General features: G+C 37.1%; 1 long non-coding RNA gene across 4 annotated transcripts in view; it reads left to right on the top strand.

Annotated features, from left to right (window-relative positions):
• Positions 1–10,035, top strand: part of LOC125612822 — a 247,459-nt gene that overhangs the window by 46,680 nt on the left and 190,744 nt on the right. For all 4 annotated transcript variants that reach the window (XR_007343297.1, XR_007343300.1, XR_007343299.1 and 1 more), the window contains exon 11: positions 6,572–6,682. This is a non-coding gene — a long non-coding RNA (uncharacterized LOC125612822). The remainder of the gene's footprint in view (positions 1–6,571; positions 6,683–10,035) is intronic.

Below are 10,035 nucleotides of genomic sequence, written 5' to 3' on the forward strand. Positions count from 1 at the left end.
GGGAGGGAGGGAAGAAGGTAAATGATAGGAAAGAATAATTCACACCAAGGTAGAAAGGAGAAATAGGTGAATGGTGGGTTTTTAAGTTAGTGGCAGGTAATGCATGAGGATGAATAGGAGTAAGAGGAGGAAGTATAAACCAGAGCTCAGAAAACAAAGATAGGAAGATTAATTCCAATTAATGCTTAAAAATTTCAGATTTAATAATTCAAATGTGTTGGCTTCAGGGCAATAACTAAATAATTTGAGTTAAAGAGTTATTTAAAGGATTAAAGTTTGTCAGAATTATTTATAGTAAACCATGCCAAGGAGAAAATTCTTGTTGAATCTTGGTTTGGATTTCATTGGAGTTTGGACATTTAGCAGATGTCCACCAGTCTTTGTCTGTGGATCTCTCTCTTGAGTTGCAGGTGTGCAGGAGCCCATTACCAACTTGTAAAGAACCTATTACCAGCAGCTTCTGGTTTGTTAGCCCAGGGTCCTGCAGCTGATTACTTAGAGGGTGCGGTGTTGTGGCTGGCCTGTCTCTGTGGCATGCATAAGTTCAGGATGCAGGCTGTGGAGTTCCCTGTGATTGCTGTGAGTCACTGTACACCTGTTCCCCTCTACAGTATCCTTTTCATGATAGTGAAGATCTTGTTGGCTATCTGTGAGTGCAGGAATTCTGTTTGTGGATTTTTCCACCATTGTATCATGGTGCAGAAATATTCCACCAATTGAAGTCACTCTCTGAGGTACCATAGTTGAAGGTTCCAGGTGGTTCACGTAAACTCTAGTTTCCACTGCCCCACATTGTGAATGTTGGCTGTTGATTCCCTGTTTTCTATGTCTTATGCAATGTCCCACAAATATCCAACTAATGTCCTTTCACTTGTGTGTTGTGATTATGTGTCAGGCAATGCAATGGGGCTGGAATTCGTAACTTTCTGCTGCTTAGATTGGTAATGTTCCACTGAATGTCTGTGTCACTGGATATTCATGCATCTTCCCTCTGGTATGGCCCCATAATCCTGGGGAATGCCATAGTTTTCCCACTGTGCCTCCCCCCCAGTTCAGTGTTTGGTGCATTGTGAATCTTCTACCCTTTGTTTGAGGCCATATTGCTTCATTGCTGTCTCTATCTGAGTTGAGCAAGCAGACACTGCACTGGGCTTTCTGTCCTTGCCTGGGTTGCAGAGCTGGGCTAGGTATACTTCACAGCATCTATCCCCAACAGGCCATTCATTCCCCTTGTTTGTGGTGAGTGTAAAGGATAGGAGGTTTCAGTATATTTGGTTCCTAATGGTCCTTCTAGTAGTTATTCTGGCTGGATTCTTAAGCTGTCTCATTGAAAGGGACTTTTCCTCAGGTTTAATATGCAGCTGTCTGGGCCTGGGAAGATATCATGCTGATTTAAGAGGGTGACTAGACTACTAAGGGTTCTACAACATGGCTTCAGACTTCTGGCTTAGGTTTCTTTTCACAATTTGGTTTTAAGCTGTTTGCACTGTTTTAAGGATGCTTCTGTTAGCATCACACTTAAATTTTGCCTGTCTTTTCAACTGTTTTTAAGTGGGTGAGCCTAAGTTTCCTTCCACTCTTCTCATCTCCAGGTGGTTCTTTGGGGTTAGGACACTCAGAATTTGTTTTCTACTTTTAGTCTATCTTCCACTCTCTCCAGCTCTCAGACTTTGCAATATCCTGCCACAGTCTGGCTGGGCACAAATAACCGAGCTGCCACAAAGCCTTGCAGATTCAAACAGCAACTCTGAATATGGGCTGATTAAACAAAGAGTTTCAGAGCAGGGAGGACTGACCACTTACTACCCAGCTCCCTGCGCAGAGCCACAGCTCTCAGATGGTCAGCATCAGGGTTTTATATAAGACCCATATCTATATATTCTTCAGAGCCACGTGACTGCACACTGTACCATGTGGACATCCACAGAGTCAAGGATTGATTTTAGGATCTGTAATCATGGGTCATATTCTCCACACTGCACTAATAGCCACAATGAGAAAACTAGCTCTTATGGCCTAAAGACCTAGAGAGTGGGACACACCTGACCTCTACCACATTTCTCACATTTGAGGTCAGGATAGCACGTGTGTGTGTGTGTGTATGTATGGTGTTTTATTGGCATTTGTTATTCAAGAATTTCTTTCTAACCATTCCAAGCTCATTTTTCATCCCTGAAAAATGGTGGGCTCTTTTAAAATCTGCAGTTTAAAAAATGGAGAGTTCTCCCACTTGTGTAATTTTAATTTTTCTTAAAATATAAGTAATTGTCTAACCAACACGTCCAATTTATTTCAGTACATATGTTAGAATATATCATGATGTACACTTAGAATGTTTCCTCTTCAAATTCTCTAGAAACAAAAGAAAGAACAAAAGGAAAAACATAACACCGAAGTTAGCAATAGGCCGGATACAAGAATACCCAAGTAAGTAGGACATAGAGTGACCCAATTCAAAATGGTAGGAGCATTAACTTGAGAGCTAAGGATTAAGGGAGGGCAAGTGATAGACAATGAACTATACTAACTTGAGCTCACAGGCATAGAGGTGACAGTGTTGAGTACCACATTCCCAATATAACTTCATGAAAGCACAGCAGATATGAGTTCTCACAACCTGCTCAACCACCTGTGAGCAGATTTCACAGAGGCTCATCTGACAATGTGAATTTTCAGAAAGATGAAATTGCAAGCCTCCCAAAGTCACACTGCATCTTGAGACAAGAACACAACATCCTGGCTCCACAATCTAGCCTTAATGGAAGTTATTGGTCAAAGGAAGAATGGTGCATGCATTTCAGATCATAACCTGCTATTACATTGAGTATTCTTAAAAACTGAAATTCTAGGTGCCAATACATTATAAATTGTGTGAGATTATTCCTAATGAGATATATTAATCATGGAACACAAAGGCCAGTTCTGTATACCATGTACCCAATATGTGTTGTTCACAGAAGCAAGAGGAAAGATCTAAAATTTTATGAAAATCTTAATACATCTACATTTGCAGTCTTCTTCATAAAGAGACTTGCATGATAACTGTCCATGTGAGTAGCAAAATAAAGGTAAAGAATAAATAGATATAGGATTGCTATGGGTTGGAGAAATGAATTTTGAATGTCACTTAAAGGGAGCATTGCTCATTTTTCTAAGTTTGGGGCAGAAATTCTGAGTACATAGATTTTTCCATCTTTACAAAGCTGCCTCTCCAGAGCAATCTTAGAAACATTTTGTCATTTCTGTTTTCCTTTTGAATGAGTTTTTCAACCATAGTTTGTTAAATTAGCATTCTATATATGTTGAGGGATTTTTATTTGTAATTTGTTTTTTAGGTCTCCCATCAGTGTCTATAAACTCTAGCCCCACTCTGATTGGATTAGAGTGGATTTGGTCCTAGGTATTTATGGGTCTTTCATAGGTGATGTGGTTTAAATATGAGGTATCCTCTATCACCTCATGTGTAAGGCAATGTAAGACATTTCAGAGGTAAAATGATTAGATTATGGAAGCTAAACATGATCATTGATGGACTAACTGGATGGTAACTGTAGGCAGGTAGGGTGTAGCCGGAGGTGGTGATCAATGAGGGCATGACATTGGATTTTATATTTTATCCCAGGTTAGTACAGCACTTTGTTTATGTCTCTTTCTATATCTCTCTCTGTCTCTGTCTCTCTGTCTCTCTTTCTCTTTCTCTCTCCATATTCCTCTCTCTCTACATTTCCCTCTCCCCGCCCTTTCTTTGCTCTTTCTTGTTGTCATGCCCCGAGGTGCTTTCTTGTGCCACACACTTTCACCATGACATTCTGCCTCACCTTGGTCTCCAAGCTACAGAGTTAGCCAATGGTAGACCAAACCTCAAAAACCATAAGCCAAAATAAACCTTTCCTATTCTAATTGTTCTTGACAGGTTTCTGATCACAACTATATAAAAGCTAATCAAAATGATGGGATGCTTCTTTAACCTGGTGGATGAACTCATACCACTATGTCTTATCCATGTCAAGATTCATTCACATAGGACAATTATTTACATAGCAGATATCCTTTTGGCTTTTGTATAATCTGTGTTCACTCTATTCCTACCAAGATAGACACTGTCTAGGAGAGCCTTTACTAGAAAATAAGTTACTGTTAAGTATGTTGGTAATACAAAGTTCAGAGGAGAAAAAATAATAGGTTTCTTTATTGCTAGATCCCAGTGAGAAGTGGACAGCATGCCCCACAGTGTTTATAGGAAGTCAGACATAAACCCCACAGAACAGAGGAACAGTGAGAAAAGAGAGAAACAAGAGATACCAGTGTGATATAGCCTTCATGTGGCACAGGATATTTTGAGCATGTTTCTCAAGGAGAGTCATAATTGGTGATTTCCAGGAAGCAAGCACATTTTACATGGAATCACACTGTATATGAGAACGGGTCACTGGAATATCTCATCATCCTTGTAGGAAATTGGAGCCAGCATACCTGTAAACTGCCACATCTACCTGTCCCCTGGAAGTTGTCACCATGAGGTGGTTTTATGAAGTGATGCAAGATAAATAAATATATACATTACTATAAGCTCATACTAGCAATTTGTTTTATTCATATGTGAAGCAGTTTGTAGTTCTTTTCCTCCTCTAAGCTCTTTAGTGGAAGAGAAAGAGAACTATAAACTGTTTCATGGATGTCTATACCAAATTTTTGGTATGAGCAAATTAGATATGTATACAAAAATGTATGTCAAGGCAATGTAAAATTATTAGAATTCACTACAGTTAAACTTGAAATTCTAGTAGTTCACTAATAACTTCATCTTTATTCCTGAAGGAAGGTAAATAACATTGGTCAATTTATATAAAACCATATTTTAGAATGTTTTCTCAATAATAGATAATAATATGGCAGATTAGTCTTCATAAATAATAGAATCACTGAGAAATGGTAAGTTTCAGAGAAAAGTGAAGTATTCCATAGATCCAATAGTGTACATTTTCCTTTCTATCCAATAAAGATACATCTTGAAATTGACAGTGTAGGAACACTGTTGGCTAGAAAGCTCATGGTGATTGTGATAGTGCTTAGATGCACATACATAAATTTAGTCTAAAAATCTTGTTTGTTAAAAATTAAATTATAAATCATGTTAACTTATGACTACACACACACACACACATACACACAAACAAATATCTTCTGTTGTCACCTTCTGGTGACTGTAACTTTAAAACATGTAGAAACAGTGTCCATAGAGTAGAAAGAATTTTGGAAAATATAGCACAAGTCTCTCAAGAATAGGCTTGGGAGGCTGAGACAGAAGGATTATGAGTTCAAAGCCAGCTTCAGCAAAAGTGAGGCACTAAGCAAGTCAGTGAAACCCTGTCTCTAAATGATATACAAAACAGGGCTAGGGATGTGGCTCAGTATTTAAGTGTCCCTGGGTTCAATCCCTGGTATCAAAAAAAAAAAAAAAAAGCCCTATCACCTGTGCTTCTGATTAATAGAGATAATGGTTAAAAAAGGAATTGTCATGGGTAAGATGAGTCAAAATGTGGTTCATGAGAGTTTCATCTGAATGAAGAATATTAGAATACCTTTATTAATATTATGTATAGTAATATGTCTTTCTGTTTTTCATGCAATCATAGGAGTTATAAAAGATGAATAACTATGTTATTATAAGCTCAAACTGGTTATTTTGAATAAATTTTAGATAAAAATTCTAAGTTACCTTGGCAATGTGGTGCATGTGTGTAATTTCAGCAACTTGGGAAACTGAGATACAATCACATGTTTAAGGCCAGCCTGAGCAATTTAAATGCTATCTCAACATAAAAAAATAGAAAAGTACTGGGATTATAATTCAGTATTAGAGTACCTTCTGCATGTTTACTGAAAAAAAAGTTATAAAAGTTACCTGTCTGGTTTTAAAAGTTTTATTCTTTCATTGTTAATGAAATGCATTTTTACATTTGATACAAATGATATATATTGCAGTTAGAAAAAACTGTCACTATGTCATGCAATCTAATTCTAAATGTCAGCAAAAGCCCCACAAGAAAGAAAAGGGAGACTCTTGAGATTAATTCAGTCTTTATCTATTTTTGCTCACTTTGACTATGTTAGATAATTGTTCTTTTATATGGATACTTCCTCCTAGATTTAGCTTAATAATTATTACCCACAAAGTCATAATTACTACCACAAAGTCATGAATTTATTTTGCTAAATTTTATACTAAGTGATGCATTGAACTGTTTTTACATTTAGGTATAGGTCTCTGATCCACCTAGAAACTATGTTCTCTGATTTATGAATTTGGAGGGGTTTTGGTTTTTGTTTTTTCTTTTTCTTTTTCCTTATGGATTATCAATACCTTATGTTATGCTTTGAAAATTAATTAATGTCAATGGTAATAATTATTGAGTTAATAATAAATGAATAATAGTATTTCTTGAAATTACTTTCTTTACATGTTCATATATCAGTTTTGAGCATTCTTTTTAAAAGTTGTTGATTATATTTGTGGATAATAGCTATCTTTTACTAAGCAATTTATTTAACACAACAATTTTCTTTCCAGAGCTTATTATATTAAGCACCGTGTAACTCTGGAATGAAGAAACAAAGAGTACACAACTGCCACTCTGCATTTATAACAATCGTTCCAGCAACCCAAGAGAAGGGAACACAGGTAAGTGACAAAGGTATGATGGGCAGGATCAGGCATTCCAGGTAAGCTCTAGCAATGGGTGATAGGCAGCACTGAGCAGGTCTTGAGGAGACATTTCAGTATTACACTCACATATATGTTCACCTGGGCCTGCATGTCCTCTTAAATATTTGTTGATATTCTCACACAAACCTCATAATTCTCTTGTGTCTCAGAAGACAGCATTTGTTTTGAACTTATTCTTTATCACATGTGCTGTCTTACAATATGAATGTGCCACTAGTTATTTACCTAAGTTTCTTTTAGGCAGATTATTCACAGTTAAGAGTTTGCTACCTTAGTAAGCAAATGAAATTTCCCTGAATTAATACACTGTTTGCAGTGATTCTTTTTGGGTGCTGTATTTTCCTTCAACTTTTGGATACATCATAGTCTGCAAACTATTATCAAGTCATTTGAAAACTCTGTTTAATTTCTTTTATTATCTTTGCAATATTATGTCATTTTCTAAATATGTTGCTCATCTTTTTCTGGGATCAAAGTAAAAAAAATCAGATGATTGCTTTTAGATCTTCCATATTTTCTGAGACATGAATCCAGTTCCATACATTTTCCTCTAAGTTCTGCTTTCCTTGAATTCCACAATTATTGATAAATTTTTATTTTAATTGACATTTAAGTAAATGTATTTTGGAGATTTTTTTGTGCCAGGGATTAAACCCAGCGGCTTTTAACCACTGAGCCCCATCCCCAGCCCACTTATTAATTTTTTATTTCAAGACAGGGTCTCACTAAGTTGCTCAGAACTTCCCTAAGAGGCTTAGACTAGCTTTGTACTCGTGAACCTCCTCCCTCATCCTCCTGAGATGCTGGGATTACAGGTGTGCACCACCTTGCCCAGCTGAGTTTTCTTTATGTTTAGCATAGTATTTAAAATTGGTTATTTTATCATCATGAGTATGGGTATTTTCCAATTAGTTTTTGATTTTTTCTTTCTACTGTGATTTCATATTGACTTGAGAACAGACAAGATATTATTAAATTTTAAGGTGTATTTTATGTCCACAATGTGGTACATGTTGGTGAGCATTCCATGTGGGCTTTATAAGTATGTGTATTCTGCCTATTCTTGTTTACGGTAATATAACCTCACAAGGTTCAGTCACTGGTGTCCAGTCGAGTCAGTGCAGCTAGAGGCAGATAATGGAGAAAGAAAGAGCTTTGGTTTGAATCCATCCCATTTATTGATTCTTGGTTTTAATTCATGTACTATAGAAGTCTTATTAAGGAAGTTGGGGCCTAATCCCACATGATGAAGATTAGGGTCTACTTTTTCTTCTATTAGACACAGAGTCTCTGGTTTAATTTCTAGGTCCTTGATCCACTTTGAGTTGAGTTTTGTGCATGGTGAGAGATAGTGATTTAATTTTGTTTTGTTATATATGGATTTCCAGTTTTTCCGGCACCATTTGCTGAAGAGGCTATCTTTTCTCCTTTAGTAAATACTGTTTTAAATTTGAGGATACATGCTCTGTTTTTAGTTCATTCACATGTAGGCAGTATGTTCTTAGTCCTTCTTGGAATACCTAGATTTTAGGATTCACTTTTCATCGATTGTGAGAAGATCGAGCATATTGTTTCTTTCCCAGAAGTGTCATCTACAACTCTTCAGAATGCTACAGAAAAACTTATATATCCACTAGTTCTGGAGAGAAGTTTACTTGGGCATTTGAATAAAATGTCACAGCTTGAGGGGTATACTGATCACTTTGGCATATATAGAAAATTGTGTTTTAAAGTCACATCACAGATGATATTTCTTTTTTTTATTGGTTGTTCAAAACATTACAAAGCTCTTGATATATCATATTTCATACATTAGATTCAAGTGGGTTATGATCTCCCATTTTTACCCCAATTACAGATTGCAGAATCACATCGGTTACACATCCACATTTTTACATGATGCCATAATAGTGACTGTGTATTCTGATACCTTTCCTATCCTCTACTATCCCCCCTCCCCTCCCCTCCCATCTTCTCTCTCTACCCCATCTACTACAATTCATTTCTCTCCTTGTTTTTTTCCCCATTCCCCTCACAACCACTTATATGTAATTTGTGTAACAATGAGGGTCTCCTTCCATTTCCATGTAGTTTCCCTTTTCTCTCCCTTTCCCTCCCACCTCAAGTCTCTGTTTAATGTTAGTCTTTTCCTCCTGCTCTTCCTCCCTGCTCTGTTCTTAGTTGCTCTCTTTATATCAAAGAAGACATTTGGCATTTGTTTTTTAGGGATTGGCTAGTTTCACTTAGCATAATCTGCTCTAATGCCATCCATTTCCCTGCAAATTCCATGATTTTGTCATTTTTTAGTGCTGCGTAATACTCCATTGTGTATAAATGCCACATTTTTTTATCCATTAATCTATTGAAGGGCATCTGGGTTGGTTCCACAGTCTAGCTATTGTGAATTGTGCTGCTATGAACATCGATGTGGCAGTATCCCTGTAGTACACTCTTTTAAGGTCTTCAGGGAATAGTCCAAGAAGGGCAATAGCTGGGTCAAATGGTGGTTCCATTCCCAGCTTTCCCAGGAATCTCCATACTGCTTTCCAAATTGTCCGCATCAATTTGCAGTCCCACCAGCAATGTACAAGTGTGACCTTTTCCTCACATCCTCGCCAGCACTTGTTGTTTGACTTCAAAATGGCTGCCAATCTTACTGGAGTGAGATGGTATCTTAGGGTGGTTTTGATTTGCATTTCTCTAACTGCTAGAGATGGTGAGCATTTTTTCATGTACTTGTTGATTGATTGTATGTCCTCCTCTGAGAAGTGTCTGTTCAGGTCCTTCGCCCATTTGTTGATTGGGTTATTTGTTTTCTTATTGTTTAATTTTTTGAGTTCTTTGTATACTCTGGATATTAGGGCTCTGTCTGAAGTGTGAGGAGTAAAAATTTGTTCCCAGGATGTAGGCCCCCTATTTACCTCTCTTATTGTTTCTCTTGCTGAGAAAAAAACTTCTTAGTTTGAGTAACTCCCATTTGTTGATTCTTGTGCTATGGGCGTCCTATTAAGGAATTTGGAGCCCGACCCCACAATATGTAGATCGGAGCCAACTTTTTCTTCTATCAGGCGCAGAGTCTCTTATTTGATATCAAGCTCTTTGATCCATTTTGAGTTAACTTTTGTGCATGGCGAGATTAAGGGATTCAGTTTCATTTTGTTGCATATGGATTTCCAGTTTTCCCAGCACCATTTGTTGAAGATGCTATCCTTTCTCCATTGCATGCTTTTAGCCCCTTTATCAAATAAAACATAGTTGTAATTTTGTGGATTGGCCTCTGTGTCCTCTATTCTGTACCATTGGTCCAC

Source organism: Marmota marmota, unplaced genomic scaffold (genome assembly GCF_001458135.2).
Source record: "Marmota marmota marmota unplaced genomic scaffold, marMar, whole genome shotgun sequence".
Taxonomy (NCBI): domain Eukaryota; kingdom Metazoa; phylum Chordata; class Mammalia; order Rodentia; family Sciuridae; genus Marmota; species Marmota marmota.